The following is a 16316-nucleotide window of genomic DNA, read 5'->3' on the forward strand; positions in this document are numbered from 1 at the left end:
GGCCTAATCTTTTCATTTTTTAAAAACCTATTTTTATCTGCTACACGAATTGTCACTTCGAAATGTTTATCAGACCATGAAAAGTTGACACTTTTTTGCAGCTTTCCAAAAACAATTACCGTTATACCTTCTGATAATCGAGAATTATACTGACTACTACTGACGAAATGTGTGAATACCGGTAACAAAATGCAGCACGGACCGTTGAGGGAGTAGTAAGTGCTAGCGCGATGCTTAGCATGAAACTGAGGCCAGCTCTCCCATCACCCTCGACAGACAGACAGTTCGGATAGGTTCATTTACCTGCGTGAAATGAGCCACAATAATGATTAGCCAAATCATTGGAATTTGAGATTCACCTTCAATTAATAAGTCCCTTATTGAAGGTGATGCAAACGAATACAAAAAGTGGAATCATGTCATATGTTTGTACTAGATTAAGTTATACAAGGTTGGAATGTTGTTACATAATTTCAAATATAATAATTCATATATTTGACAATAATCAGAAAACAATTGAAATCACACTGTGGATATTTTAGAGTGCATAATTGCATTGGGCAAGAGCTCTCAAACTAGGCAAATGACATTCTCCATCACTAAAGGCATTTGATATGCATATCTATTGATTTGGTGTTTTGCCTATTTGTTGTGTACAACTTTTGATGATACACCTTTGATGATATATTTAGGCAGATTATATATTTTTTACCTGTTTTTGCATGACATCACATTTCATGTGTGTTTCTGCATATGTACCAATATCTTCAAATCAACCTAAACCTACCAAGGGCCCAACTGGACATCCAATGACAGTGTATGCACTAGCTTTATAGAAGCAGCACTTTTTAGTTTTTACCATGCAAAGGCCTTTAGCCTACAACCGTCCTTCGTAATTACGTCACAGACTCCTACCTCTATCACCTTTACCTGCAGCTGAATATCTCGCCGGGTGTGGTGGCATGTGCCTGTAATCCAAGTCACTGGGAGGCTGAGGTTGGTGGATCAAGTGAGCTGAGGAGCTCTGGGCTGCAGCACGCTATGTCGAACAGGTGTCCACGCTAAGTTCGGTATCGATATGGTGTTCCTGGGGGAGCCCGGGACCACCAGGTTGTCTAAGGAGGGGTGAACCGGCCCAGGTCGGAAACGAAGCAGGTCAAATCCCCCATGCTGTCCAGTAGTGGGATAATACCTGTGAGTAGATGCTGCAGTGCAGCCTTGGCAAAACATCAAGACCTAACCTTTTCATTTTTTAAAAACCTATTTTTATCTGCTACACGAATTGTCACTTCGAAATGTTTATCAGACCATGAAAAGTCGACACTTTTTTGCAGCTTTCCAAAAACAATTACCGTTATACCTTCTGATAATAGAGAATTATACTGACTACTACTGACGAAATGTGTGAATACCGGTAACAAAATGCAGCACGGACCGTTGAGGGAGTAGTAAGTGCTAGCGCGATGCTTAGCATGAAACTGAGGCCAGCTCTCCCATCACCCTCGACAGACAGACAGTTCGGATAGGTTAATTTACCTGCGTGAAATGAGCCACAATAATGATTAGCCAAATTATTGGAATTTGAGATTCACCTTCAATTAAGTCCCTTATTGAAGGTGATGCAAACGAATACAAAAAGTGGAATCATGTCATATGTTTGTACTAGATTAAGTTATACAAGGTTGGAATGTTGTTACATAATTTCAAATATAATAATTCATATATTTGACAATAATCAGAAAACAATTGAAATCACACTGTGGATATTTTAGAGTGCATAATTGCATTGGGCAAGAGCTCTCAAACTAGGCAAATGACATTCTCCATCACTAAAGGCATTTGATATGCATATCTATTGATTTGGTGTTTTGCCTATTTGTTGTGTACAACTTTTGATGATACACCTTTGATGATATATTTAGGCAGATTATATATTTTTTACCTGTTTTGCATGACATCACATTTCATGTGTGTTTCTGCATATGTACCAATATCTTCAAATCAACCTAAACCTACCAAGGGCCCAACTGGACATCCAATGACAGTGTATGCACTAGCTTTATAGAAGCAGCACTTCTTAGTTTTTACCATGCAAAGGCCTTTAGCCTACAACCGTCCTTCGTAATTACGTCACAGACTCCTACCTCTATCACCTTTACCTGCAGCTGAATATCTCGCCGGGTGCGGTGGCATGTCCCTGTAATCCAAGTCACTGGGAGGCTGAGGTTGGTGGATCAAGTGAGCTGAGGAGCTCTGGGCTGCAGCACGCTATGTCGAACTGGTGTCCACACTAAGTTCGGTATCGATATGGTGTTTCTGGGGGAGCCCGGGACCACCAGGTTGTCTAAGGAGGGGTGAACCGGCCCAGGTCGGAAACGAAGCAGGTCAAATCCCCCGTGCTGTCCAGTAGTGGGATAATACCTGTGAGTAGATGCTGCAGTGCAGCCTTGGCAAAACATCGAGACCTAATCTTTTCATTTTTTAAAAACCTATTTTTATCTGCTACACGAATTGTCACTTCGAAATGTTTATCAGACCATGAAAAGTCGACACTTTTTTGCAGCTTTCCAAAAACAATTACCGTTATACCTTCTGATAATCGAGAATTATACTGACTACTACTGACGAAATGTGTGAATACCGGTAACAAAATGCAGCACGGACCGTTGAGGGAGTAGTAAGTGCTAGCGCGATGCTTATAGCATGAAACTGAGGCCAGCTCTCCCATCACCCTCGACAGACAGACAGTTCGGATAGGTTCATTTACCTGCGTGAAATGAGCCACAATAATGATTAGCCAAATCATTGGAATTTGAGATTCACCTTCAATTAATAAGTCCCTTATTGAACGTGATGCAAACGAATACAAAAAGTGGAATCATGTCATATGTTTGTACTAGATTAAGTTATACAAGGTTGGAATGTTGTTACATAATTTCAAATATAATAATTCATATATTTGACAATAATCAGAAAACAATTGAAATCACACTGTGGATATTTTAGACTGCATAATTTCATTGGGCAAGAGGTCTCAAACTAGGCAAATTACATTCTCCATCACTAAAGGCATTTGATATGCATATCTATTGATTTGGTGTTTTGCCTATTTGCTGTGTACAACTTTTGATGATACACCTTTGATGATATATTTAGGCAGATTATATATTTTTTACCTGTTTTTGCATGACATCACATTTCATGTGTGTTTCTGCATATGTACCAATATCTTCAAATCAACCTAAACCTACCAAGGGCCCAACTGGACATCCAATGACAGTGTATGCACTAGCTTTATAGAAGCAGCACTTCTTAGTTTTTACCATGCAAAGGCCTTTAGCCTACAACCGTCCTTCGTAATTACGTCACAGACTCCTACCTCTATCACTGAATATCTCGCCGGGTGCGGTGGCATGTGTCTGTAATCCAAGTCACTGGGAGGCTGAGGTTGGTGGATCAAGTGAGCTGAGGAGCTCTGGGCTGCAGCACGCTATGTCGAACGGGTGTCCACGCTAAGTTCGGTATCGATATGGTGTTTCTGGGGGAGCCCGGGACCACCAGGTTGTCTAAGGAGGGGTGAACCGGCCCAGGTCGGAAACGAAGCAGGTCAAATCCCCCGTGCTGTCCAGTAGTGGGATAATACCTGTGAGTAGATGCTGCAGTGCAGCCTTGGCAAAACATCGAGACCTAATCTTTTCATTTTTTAAAAACCTATTTTTATCTGCTACACGAATTGTCACTTCGAAATGTTTATCAGACCATGAAAAGTTGACACTTTTTTGCAGCTTTCCAAAAACAATTACCGTTATACCTTCTGATAATCGAGAATTATACTGACTACTACTGACGAAATGTGTGAATACCGGTAACAAAATGCAGCACGGACCGTTGAGGGAGTAGTAAGTGCTAGCGCGATGCTTAGCATGAAACTGAGGCCAGCTCTCCCATCACCCTCGACAGACAGACAGTTCGGATAGGTTAATTTACCTGCGTGAAATGAGCCACAATAATGATTAGCCAAATCATTGGAATTTGAGATTCACCTTCAATTAAGTCCCTTATTGAAGGTGATGCAAACGAATACAAAAAGTGGAATCATGTCATATGTTTGTACTAGATTAAGTTATACAAGGTTGGAATGTTGTTACATAATTTCAAATATAATAATTCATATATTTGACAATAATCAGAAAACAATTGAAATCACACTGTGGATATTTTAGAGTGCATAATTGCATTGGGCAAGAGCTCTCAAACTAGGCAAATGACATTCTCCATCACTAAAGGCATTTGATATGCATATCTATTGATTTGGTGTTTTGCCTATTTGCTGTGTACAACTTTTGATGATACACCTTTGATGATATATTTAGGCAGATTATATATTTTTTACCTGTTTTTGCATGACATCACATTTCATGTGTGTTTCTGCATATGTACCAATATCTTCAAATCAACCTAAACCTACCAAGGGCCCAACTGGACATCCAATGACAGTGTATGCACTAGCTTTATAGAAGCAGCACTTCTTAGTTTTTACCATGCAAAGGCCTTTAGCCTACATTCGTCCTTCGTAATTACGTCACAGACTCCTACCTCCATCACCTTTACCTGCAGCTGAATATCTCGCCGGGTGCGGTGGCATGTCCCTGTAATCCAAGTCACTGGGAGGCTGAGGTTGGTGGATCAAGTGAGCTGAGGAGCTCTGGGCTGCAGCACGCTATGTCGAACGGGTGTCCACGCTAAGTTCGGTATCGATATGGTGTTTCTGGGGGAGCCCGGGACCACCAGGTTGTCTAAGGAGGGGTGAACCGGCCCAGGTCGGAAACGAAGCAGGTCAAATCCCCCGTGCTGTCCAGTAGTGGGATAATACCTGTGAGTAGATGCTGCAGTGCAGCCTTGGCAAAACATCGAGACCTAATCTTTTCATTTTTTAAAAACCTATTTTTATCTGCTACACGAATTGTCACTTCGAAATGTTTATCAGACCATGAAAAGTCGACACTTTTTTGCAGCTTTCCAAAAACAATTACCGTTATACCTTCTGATAATCGAGAATTATACTGACTACTACTGACGAAATGTGTGAATACCGGTAACAAAATGCAGCACGGACCGTTGAGGGAGTAGTAAGTGCTAGCGCGATGCTTATAGCATGAAACTGAGGCCAGCTCTCCCATCACCCTCGACAGACAGACAGTTCGGATAGGTTCATTTACCTGCGTGAAATGAGCCACAATAATGATTAGCCAAATCATTGGAATTTGAGATTCACCTTCAATTAAGTCCCTTATTGAAGGTGATGCAAACGAATACAAAAAGTGGAATCATGTCATATGTTTGTACTAGATTAAGTTATACAAGGTTGGAATGTTGTTACATAATTTCAAATATAATAATTCATATATTTGACAATAATCAGAAAACAATTGAAATCACACTGTGGATATTTTAGACTGCATAATTGCATTGGGCAAGAGCTCTCAAACTAGGCAAATTACATTCTCCATCACTAAAGGCATTTGATATGCATATCTATTGATTTGGTGTTTTGCCTATTTGCTGTGTACAACTTTTGATGATACACCTTTGATGATATATTTAGGCAGATTATATATTTTTTACCTGTTTTTGCATGACATCACATTTCATGTGTGTTTCTGCATATGTACCAATATCTTCAAATCAACCTAAACCTACCAAGGGCCCAACTGGACATCCAATGACAGTGTATGCACTAGCTTTATAGAAGCAGCACTTCTTAGTTTTTACCATGCAAAGGCCTTTAGCCTACAACCGTCCTTCGTAATTACGTCACAGACTCCTACCTCTATCACTGAATATCTCGCCGGGTGCGGTGGCATGTGTCTGTAATCCAAGTCACTGGGAGGCTGAGGTTGGTGGATCAAGTGAGCTGAGGAGCTCTGGGCTGCAGCACGCTATGTCGAACGGGTGTCCACGCTAAGTTCGGTATCGATATGGTGTTTCTGGGGGAGCCCGGGACCACCAGGTTGTCTAAGGAGGGGTGAACCGGCCCAGGTCGGAAACGAAGCAGGTCAAATCCCCCGTGCTGTCCAGTAGTGGGATAATACCTGTGAGTAGATGCTGCAGTGCAGCCTTGGCAAAACATCGAGACCTAATCTTTTCATTTTTTAAAAACCTATTTTTATCTGCTACACGAATTGTCACTTCGAAATGTTTATCAGACCATGAAAAGTTGACACTTTTTTGCAGCTTTCCAAAAACAATTACCGTTATACCTTCTGATAATCGAGAATTATACTGACTACTACTGACGAAATGTGTGAATACCGGTAACAAAATGCAGCACGGACCGTTGAGGGAGTAGTAAGTGCTAGCGCGATGCTTAGCATGAAACTGAGGCCAGCTCTCCCATCACCCTCGACAGACAGACAGTTCGGATAGGTTAATTTACCTGCGTGAAATGAGCCACAATAATGATTAGCCAAATCATTGGAATTTGAGATTCACCTTCAATTAAGTCCCTTATTGAAGGTGATGCAAACGAATACAAAAAGTGGAATCATGTCATATGTTTGTACTAGATTAAGTTATACAAGGTTGGAATGTTGTTACATAATTTCAAATATAATAATTCATATATTTGACAATAATCAGAAAACAATTGAAATCACACTGTGGATATTTTAGAGTGCATAATTGCATTGGGCAAGAGCTCTCAAACTAGGCAAATGACATTCTCCATCACTAAAGGCATTTGATATGCATATCTATTGATTTGGTGTTTTGCCTATTTGCTGTGTACAACTTTTGATGATACACCTTTGATGATATATTTAGGCAGATTATATATTTTTTACCTGTTTTTGCATGACATCACATTTCATGTGTGTTTCTGCATATGTACCAATATCTTCAAATCAACCTAAACCTACCAAGGGCCCAACTGGACATCCAATGACAGTGTATGCACTAGCTTTATAGAAGCAGCACTTCTTAGTTTTTACCATGCAAAGGCCTTTAGCCTACAACCGTCCTTCGTAATTACGTCACAGACTCCTACCTCCATCACCTTTACCTGCAGCTGAATATCTCGCCGGGTGCGGTGGCATGTGCCTGTAATCCAAGTCACTGGGAGGCTGAGGTTGGTGGATCAAGTGAGCTGAGGAGCTCTGGGCTACAGCACGCTATGTCGAACGGGTGTCCACGCTAAGTTCGGTATCGATATGGTGTTTCTGGGGGAGCCCGGGACCACCAGGTTGTCTAAGGAGGGGTGAACCGGCCCAGGTCGGAAACGAAGCAGGTCAAATCCCCCGTGCTGTCCAGTAGTGGGATAATACCTGTGAGTAGATGCTGCAGTGCAGCCTTGGCAAAACATCGAGACCTAATCTTTTCATTTTTTAAAAACCTATTTTTATCTGCTACACGAATTGTCACTTCGAAATGTTTATCAGACCATGAAAAGTCGACACTTTTTTGCAGCTTTCCAAAAACAATTACCGTTATACCTTCTGATAATCGAGAATTATACTGACTACTACTGACGAAATGTGTGAATACCGGTAACAAAATGCAGCACGGACCGTTGAGGGAGTAGTAAGTGCTAGCGCGATGCTTATAGCATGAAACTGAGGCCAGCTCTCCCATCACCCTCGACAGACAGACAGTTCGGATAGGTTCATTTACCTGCGTGAAATGAGCCACAATAATGATTAGCCAAATCATTGGAATTTGAGATTCACCTTCAATTAATAAGTCCCTTATTGAACGTGATGCAAACGAATACAAAAAGTGGAATCATGTCATATGTTTGTACTAGATTAAGTTATACAAGGTTGGAATGTTGTTACATAATTTCAAATATAATAATTCATATATTTGACAATAATCAGAAAACAATTGAAATCACACTGTGGATATTTTAGACTGCATAATTTCATTGGGCAAGAGGTCTCAAACTAGGCAAATTACATTCTCCATCACTAAAGGCATTTGATATGCATATCTATTGATTTGGTGTTTTGCCTATTTGCTGTGTACAACTTTTGATGATACACCTTTGATGATATATTTAGGCAGATTATATATTTTTTACCTGTTTTTGCATGACATCACATTTCATGTGTGTTTCTGCATATGTACCAATATCTTCAAATCAACCTAAACCTACCAAGGGCCCAACTGGACATCCAATGACAGTGTATGCACTAGCTTTATAGAAGCAGCACTTCTTAGTTTTTACCATGCAAAGGCCTTTAGCCTACAACCGTCCTTCGTAATTACGTCACAGACTCCTACCTCTATCACTGAATATCTCGCCGGGTGCGGTGGCATGTGTCTGTAATCCAAGTCACTGGGAGGCTGAGGTTGGTGGATCAAGTGAGCTGAGGAGCTCTGGGCTGCAGCACGCTATGTCGAACGGGTGTCCACGCTAAGTTCGGTATCGATATGGTGTTTCTGGGGGAGCCCGGGACCACCAGGTTGTCTAAGGAGGGGTGAACCGGCCCAGGTCGGAAACGAAGCAGGTCAAATCCCCCGTGCTGTCCAGTAGTGGGATAATACCTGTGAGTAGATGCTGCAGTGCAGCCTTGGCAAAACATCGAGACCTAATCTTTTCATTTTTTAAAAACCTATTTTTATCTGCTACACGAATTGTCACTTCGAAATGTTTATCAGACCATGAAAAGTTGACACTTTTTTGCAGCTTTCCAAAAACAATTACCGTTATACCTTCTGATAATCGAGAATTATACTGACTACTACTGACGAAATGTGTGAATACCGGTAACAAAATGCAGCACGGACCGTTGAGGGAGTAGTAAGTGCTAGCGCGATGCTTAGCATGAAACTGAGGCCAGCTCTCCCATCACCCTCGACAGACAGACAGTTCGGATAGGTTAATTTACCTGCGTGAAATGAGCCACAATAATGATTAGCCAAATCATTGGAATTTGAGATTCACCTTCAATTAAGTCCCTTATTGAAGGTGATGCAAACGAATACAAAAAGTGGAATCATGTCATATGTTTGTACTAGATTAAGTTATACAAGGTTGGAATGTTGTTACATAATTTCAAATATAATAATTCATATATTTGACAATAATCAGAAAACAATTGAAATCACACTGTGGATATTTTAGAGTGCATAATTGCATTGGGCAAGAGCTCTCAAACTAGGCAAATGACATTCTCCATCACTAAAGGCATTTGATATGCATATCTATTGATTTGGTGTTTTGCCTATTTGCTGTGTACAACTTTTGATGATACACCTTTGATGATATATTTAGGCAGATTATATATTTTTTACCTGTTTTTGCATGACATCACATTTCATGTGTGTTTCTGCATATGTACCAATATCTTCAAATCAACCTAAACCTACCAAGGGCTCAACTGGACATCCAATGACAGTGTATGCACTAGCTTTATAGAAGCAGCACTTCTTAGTTTTTACCATGCAAAGGCCTTTAGCCTACATTCGTCCTTCGTAATTACGTCACAGACTCCTACCTCCATCACCTTTACCTGCAGCTGAATATCTCGCCGGGTGCGGTGGCATGTCCCTGTAATCCAAGTCACTGGGAGGCTGAGGTTGGTGGATCAAGTGAGCTGAGGAGCTCTGGGCTACAGCACGCTATGTCGAACGGGTGTCCACGCTAAGTTCGGTATCGATATGGTGTTTCTGGGGGAGCCCGGGACCACCAGGTTGTCTAAGGAGGGGTGAACCGGCCCAGGTCGGAAACGAAGCAGGTCAAATCCCCCGTGCTGTCCAGTAGTGGGATAATACCTGTGAGTAGATGCTGCAGTGCAGCCTTGGCAAAACATCGAGACCTAATCTTTTCATTTTTTAAAAACCTATTTTTATCTGCTACACGAATTGTCACTTCGAAATGTTTATCAGACCATGAAAAGTTGACACTTTTTTGCAGCTTTCCAAAAACAATTACCGTTATACCTTCTGATAATCGAGAATTATACTGACTACTACTGACGAAATGTGTGAATACCGGTAACAAAATGCAGCACGGACCGTTGAGGGAGTAGTAAGTGCTAGCGCGATGCTTAGCATGAAACTGAGGCCAGCTCTCCCATCACCCTCGACAGACAGACAGTTCGGATAGGTTCATTTACCTGCGTGAAATGAGCCACAATAATGATTAGCCAAATCATTGGAATTTGAGATTCACCTTCAATTAAGTCCCATATTGAAGGTGATGCAAACGAATACAAAAAGTGGAATCATGTCATATGTTTGTACTAGATTAAGTTATACAAGGTTGGAATGTTGTTACATAATTTCAAATATAATAATTCATATATTTGACAATAATCAGAAAACAATTGAAATCACACTGTGGATATTTTAGAGTGCATAATTGCATTGGGCAAGAGCTCTCAAACTAGGCAAATGACATTCTCCATCACTAAAGGCATTTGATATGCATATCTATTGATTTGGTGTTTTGCCTATTTGCTGTGTACAACTTTTGATGATACACCTTTGATGATATATTTAGGCAGATTATATATTTTTTACCTGTTTTTGCATGACATCACATTTCATGTGTGTTTCTGCATATGTACCAATATCTTCAAATCAACCTAAACCTACCAAGGGCCCAACTGGACATCCAATGACAGTGTATGCACTAGCTTTATAGAAGCAGCACTTCTTAGTTTTTACCATGCAAAGGCCTTTAGCCTACATTCGTCCTTCGTAATTACGTCACAGACTCCTACCTCCATCACCTTTACCTGCAGCTGAATATCTCGCCGGGTGCGGTGGCATGTCCCTGTAATCCAAGTCACTGGGAGGCTGAGGTTGGTGGATCAAGTGAGCTGAGGAGCTCTGGGCTACAGCACGCTATGTCGAACGGGTGTCCACGCTAAGTTCGGTATCGATATGGTGTTTCTGGGGGAGCCCGGGACCACCAGGTTGTCTAAGGAGGGGTGAACCGGCCCAGGTCGGAAACGAAGCAGGTCAAATCCCCCGTGCTGTCCAGTAGTGGGATAATACCTGTGAGTAGATGCTGCAGTGCAGCCTTGGCAAAACATCGAGACCTAATCTTTTCATTTTTTAAAAACCTATTTTTATCTGCTACACGAATTGTCACTTCGAAATGTTTATCAGACCATGAAAAGTCGACACTTTTTTGCAGCTTTCCAAAAACAATTACCGTTATACCTTCTGATAATCGAGAATTATACTGACTACTACTGACGAAATGTGTGAATACCGGTAACAAAATGCAGCACGGACCGTTGAGGGAGTAGTAAGTGCTAGCGCGATGCTTAGCATGAAACTGAGGCCAGCTCTCCCATCACCCTCGACAGACAGACAGTTCGGATAGGTTCATTTACCTGCGTGAAATGAGCCACAATAATGATTAGCCAAATCATTGGAATTTGAGATTCACCTTCAATTAATAAGTCCCTTATTGAACGTGATGCAAACGAATACAAAAAGTGGAATCATGTCATATGTTTGTACTAGATTAAGTTATACAAGGTTGGAATGTTGTTACATAATTTCAAATATAATAATTCATATATTTGACAATAATCAGAAAACAATTGAAATCACACTGTGGATATTTTAGACTGCATAATTTCATTGGGCAAGAGCTCTCAAACTAGGCAAATTACATTCTCCATCACTAAAGGCATTTGATATGCATATCTATTGATTTGGTGTTTTGCCTATTTGCTGTGTACAACTTTTGATGATACACCTTTGATGATATATTTAGGCAGATTATATATTTTTTACCTGTTTTTGCATGACATCACATTTCATGTGTGTTTCTGCATATGTACCAATATCTTCAAATCAACCTAAACCTACCAAGGGCCCAACTGGACATCCAATGACAGTGTATGCACTAGCTTTATAGAAGCAGCACTTCTTAGTTTTTACCATGCAAAGGCCTTTAGCCTACAACCGTCCTTCGTAATTACGTCACAGACTCCTACCTCTCACCTTTACACTGAATATCTCGCCGGGTGCGGTGGCATGTGTCTGTAATCCAAGTCACTGGGAGGCTGAGGTTGGTGGATCAAGTGAGCTGAGGAGCTCTGGGCTGCAGCACGCTATGTCGAACGGGTGTCCACGCTAAGTTCGGTATCGATATGGTGTTTCTGGGGGAGCCCGGGACCACCAGGTTGTCTAAGGAGGGGTGAACCGGCCCAGGTCGGAAACGAAGCAGGTCAAATCCCCCGTGCTGTCCAGTAGTGGGATAATACCTGTGAGTAGATGCTGCAGTGCAGCCTTGGCAAAACATCAAGACCTAATCTTTTCATTTTTTAAAAACCTATTTTTATCTGCTACACGAATTGTCACTTCGAAATGTTTATCAGACCATGAAAAGTTGACACTTTTTTGCAGCTTTCCAAAAACAATTACCGTTATACCTTCTGATAATCGAGAATTATACTGACTACTACTGACGAAATGTGTGAATACCGGTAACAAAATGCAGCACGGACCGTTGAGGGAGTAGTAAGTGCTAGCGCGATGCTTAGCATGAAACTGAGGCCAGCTCTCCCATCACCCTCGACAGACAGACAGTTCGGATAGGTTAATTTACCTGCGTGAAATGAGCCACAATAATGATTAGCCAAATCATTGGAATTTGAGATTCACCTTCAATTAAGTCCCTTATTGAAGGTGATGCAAACGAATACAAAAAGTGGAATCATGTCATATGTTTGTACTAGATTAAGTTATACAAGGTTGGAATGTTGTTACATAATTTCAAATATAATAATTCATATATTTGACAATAATCAGAAAACAATTGAAATCACACTGTGGATATTTTAGAGTGCATAATTGCATTGGGCAAGAGCTCTCAAACTAGGCAAATGACATTCTCCATCACTAAAGGCATTTGATATGCATATCTATTGATTTGGTGTTTTGCCTATTTGCTGTGTACAACTTTTGATGATACACCTTTGATGATATATTTAGGCAGATTATATATTTTTTACCTGTTTTTGCATGACATCACATTTCATGTGTGTTTCTGCATATGTACCAATATCTTCAAATCAACCTAAACCTACCAAGGGCCCAACTGGACATCCAATGACAGTGTATGCACTAGCTTTATAGAAGCAGCACTTCTTAGTTTTTACCATGCAAAGGCCTTTAGCCTACAACCGTCCTTCGTAATTACGTCACAGACTCCTACCTCTATCACTGAATATCTCGCCGGGTGCGGTGGCATGTGTCTGTAATCCAAGTCACTGGGAGGCTGAGGTTGGTGGATCAAGTGAGCTGAGGAGCTCTGGGCTGCAGCATGCTATGTCGAACGGGTGTCCACGCTAAGTTCGGTATCGATATGGTGTTTCTGGGGGAGCCCGGGACCACCAGGTTGTCTAAGGAGGGGTGAACCGGCCCAGGTCGGAAACGAAGCAGGTCAAATCCCCCGTGCTGTCCAGTAGTGGGATAATACCTGTGAGTAGATGCTGCAGTGCAGCCTTGGCAAAACATCGAGACCTAATCTTTTCATTTTTTAAAAACCTATTTTTATCTGCTACACGAATTGTCACTTCGAAATGTTTATCAGACCATGAAAAGTTGACACTTTTTTGCAGCTTTCCAAAAACAATTACCGTTATACCTTCTGATAATCGAGAATTATACTGACTACTACTGACGAAATGTGTGAATACCGGTAACAAAATGCAGCACGGACCGTTGAGGGAGTAGTAAGTGCTAGCGCGATGCTTAGCATGAAACTGAGGCCAGCTCTCCCATCACCCTCGACAGACAGACAGTTCGGATAGGTTAATTTACCTGCGTGAAATGAGCCACAATAATGATTAGCCAAATCATTGGAATTTGAGATTCACCTTCAATTAATAAGTCCCTTATTGAAGGTGATGCAAACGAATACAAAAAGTGGAATCATGTCATATGTTTGTACTAGATTAAGTTATACAAGGTTGGAATGTTGTTACATAATTTCAAATATAATAATTCATATATTTGACAATAATCAGAAAACAATTGAAATCACACTGTGGATATTTTAGAGTGCATAATTGCATTGGGCAAGAGCTCTCAAACTAGGCAAATGACATTCTCCATCACTAAAGGCATTTGATATGCATATCTATTGATTTGGTGTTTTGCCTATTTGCTGTGTACAACTTTTGATGATACACCTTTGATGATATATTTAGGCAGATTATATATTTTTTACCTGTTTTTGCATGACATCACATTTCATGTGTGTTTCTGCATATGTACCAATATCTTCAAATCAACCTAAACCTACCAAGGGCTCAACTGGACATCCAATGACAGTGTATGCACTAGCTTTATAGAAGCAGCACTTCTTAGTTTTTACCATGCAAAGGCCTTTAGCCTACAACCGTCCTTCGTAATTACGTCACAGACTCCTACCTCTATCACTGAATATCTCGCCGGGTGCGGTGGCATGTGTCTGTAATCCAAGTCACTGGGAGGCTGAGGTTGGTGGATCAAGTGAGCTGAGGAGCTCTGGGCTGCAGCATGCTATGTCGAACGGGTGTCCACGCTAAGTTCGGTATCGATATGGTGTTTCTGGGGGAGCCCGGGACCACCAGGTTGTCTAAGGAGGGGTGAACCGGCCCAGGTCGGAAACGAAGCAGGTCAAATCCCCCGTGCTGTCCAGTAGTGGGATAATACCTGTGAGTAGATGCTGCAGTGCAGCCTTGGCAAAACATCGAGACCTAATCTTTTCATTTTTTAAAAACCTATTTTTATCTGCTACACGAATTGTCACTTCGAAATGTTTATCAGACCATGAAAAGTTGACACTTTTTTGCAGCTTTCCAAAAACAATTACCGTTATACCTTCTGATAATCGAGAATTATACTGACTACTACTGACGAAATGTGTGAATACCGGTAACAAAATGCAGCACGGACCGTTGAGGGAGTAGTAAGTGCTAGCGCGATGCTTAGCATGAAACTGAGGCCAGCTCTCCCATCACCCTCGACAGACAGACAGTTCGGATAGGTTAATTTACCTGCGTGAAATGAGCCACAATAATGATTAGCCAAATCATTGGAATTTGAGATTCACCTTCAATTAATAAGTCCCTTATTGAACGTGATGCAAACGAATACAAAAAGTGGAATCATGTCATATGTTTGTACTAGATTAAGTTATACAAGGTTGGAATGTTGTTACATAATTTCAAATATAATAATTCATATATTTGACAATAATCAGAAAACAATTGAAATCACACTGTGGATATTTTAGAGTGCATAATTGCATTGGGCAAGAGCTCTCAAACTAGGCAAATGACATTCTCCATCACTAAAGGCATTTGATATGCATATCTATTGATTTGGTGTTTTGCCTATTTGCTGTGTACAACTTTTGATGATACACCTTTGATGATATATTTAGGCAGATTATATATTTTTTACCTGTTTTTGCATGACATCACATTTCATGTGTGTTTCTGCATATGTACCAATATCTTCAAATCAACCTAAACCTACCAAGGGCCCAACTGGACATCCAATGACAGTGTATGCACTAGCTTTATAGAAGCAGCACTTCTTAGTTTTTACCATGCAAAGGCCTTTAGCCTACAACCGTCCTTCGTAATTACGTCACAGACTCCTACCTCCATCACCTTTACCTGCAGCTGAATATCTCGCCGGGTGCGGTGGCATGTGCCTGTAATCCAAGTCACTGGGAGGCTGAGGTTGGTGGATCAAGTGAGCTGAGGAGCTCTGGGCTGCAGCACGCTATGTCGAACGGGTGTCCACGCTAAGTTCGGTATCGATATGGTGTTTCTGGGGGAGCCCGGGACCACCAGGTTGTCTAAGGAGGGGTGAACCGGCCCAGGTCGGAAACGAAGCAGGTCAAATCCCCCGTGCTGTCCAGTAGTGGGATAATACCTGTGAGTAGATGCTGCAGTGCAGCCTTGGCAAAACATCGAGACCTAATCTTTTCATTTTTTAAAAACCTATTTTTATCTGCTACACGAATTGTCACTTCGAAATGTTTATCAGACCATGAAAAGTTGACACTTTTTTGCAGCTTTCCAAAAACAATTACCGTTATACCTTCTGATAATCGAGAATTATACTGACTACTACTGACGAAATGTGTGAATACCGGTAACAAAATGCAGCACGGACCGTTGAGGGAGTAGTAAGTGCTAGCGCGATGCTTAGCATGAAACTGAGGCCAGCTCTCCCATCACCCTCGACAGACAGACAGTTCGGATAGGTTAATTTACCTGCGTGAAATGAGCCACAATAATGATTAGCCAAATCATTGGAATTTGAGATTCACCTTCAATTAAGTCCCT

This window comes from Oncorhynchus clarkii, chromosome 8 (assembly GCF_045791955.1).
Source record: "Oncorhynchus clarkii lewisi isolate Uvic-CL-2024 chromosome 8, UVic_Ocla_1.0, whole genome shotgun sequence".
In the NCBI taxonomy this organism is placed as follows: domain Eukaryota; kingdom Metazoa; phylum Chordata; class Actinopteri; order Salmoniformes; family Salmonidae; genus Oncorhynchus; species Oncorhynchus clarkii.